Source organism: Dasypus novemcinctus, chromosome 7 (genome assembly GCF_030445035.2).
Source record: "Dasypus novemcinctus isolate mDasNov1 chromosome 7, mDasNov1.1.hap2, whole genome shotgun sequence".
Taxonomy (NCBI): Eukaryota; Metazoa; Chordata; class Mammalia; order Cingulata; family Dasypodidae; genus Dasypus; species Dasypus novemcinctus.
In genome coordinates this window covers 112,140,523-112,141,783 of record NC_080679.1, presented here as the reverse complement: position 1 = coordinate 112,141,783, position 1,261 = coordinate 112,140,523, and positions in this window count along the sequence as shown.

Genomic DNA, 1,261 nt, shown 5'->3' with positions numbered 1-1,261 from the left:
CTGATGGGAGCAAAGTTATGTCCCAGGTAGCTAGGCCCAAGGTACTCAGGCAAGATTTTATCTCTGTAGTTCACATTTCCAGCCTCTGGGTTCTGTTCTTCCCTTATGGTTACAAGCTCTATTTCCTCTCTTTTATACTTCCCATCTGTATTAGTCAGCCAAAGGTGTGCTGATGCAAAACACCAGAAATCTGCTGGGATTATAAGGGTATTTATTTGCGGTAGGAGTTTACAATTACCAGCCATAAACCATAAATTACTTCCCTTATCAAAGTCTATTTCCACAGGTGGAGCAAGATGGCTGCTGATGTCTGTGAGGGTTCAGGTTTCCTGGGTTCCTCTGGGCTCAGCTCCTCTGTTTCCTCCACAAGGTCAGCTGTAGATTCTGAGGCTCTCTAGGCTTTGCCTCTCTCCACAAGGTCAGCTGTAGACTATCAGGCAAATGGCTCTCTCTCTCCCTGGGGCTCCAGATTAAGACTTCAGCATCAAACTCCAACATCAAAACTCCAACTTCAGAAACCCACAACTCTGTCCTTAGTCATGTCTTTTATCTATGAATCCCCATCCTCCAGGGGGTGGGGACCCAATACCCTAATGACGTGGCACAATTAAAGCCCTAATCATAACTCAGCCAGGCCCAGGTACAGATCAAATTACAAACATAATCCAATATCTATTTTTGGAATTCATAACCATATCAAACTGCTACACCATCTCAACTAGGCTTTTGAATTGACTTTTCAATGTATCTTAACTTAAAAAAAAACCCCAAAACTCCAGCCCTCCTCATGGGTGCCTAGTCTCTTCACTCTCCTTCCAAATTATTTTTTTTAGGAATCCCTTTCTACTCTTTGTCACCCAATAACAAGATCACTCATTATCTTCTCCAATGTTGAAAATAATTGGTAGCACCATACTTTAAGGATGTACACAACTTCATAGATAATTTGCAGCAATGGCACAGTGACATGGGGGCGCATCAGGAACTCTTTTACTAGCTGGTGGTCTGGCATCCTTGGAAGGCCAGGATCTGTAGAATATCATTTTTCCCTTGGATCCTAAGCCCTGTACCATGGAAGGTGCCCAGCACGTTCAGGCTTCCCACCTGTTTCACTCAACAAAGGTAGGGATTTAACAACATTGTGCACATTAACACACTAGTGGCCCAATACAACCTTCTTGTCAAGAGTATTTGCTTTGTTAAAAGTAAGGAGAATAGGACCATATATTTAATTAAAAAGACATAAGTCCCTAGTAGAACA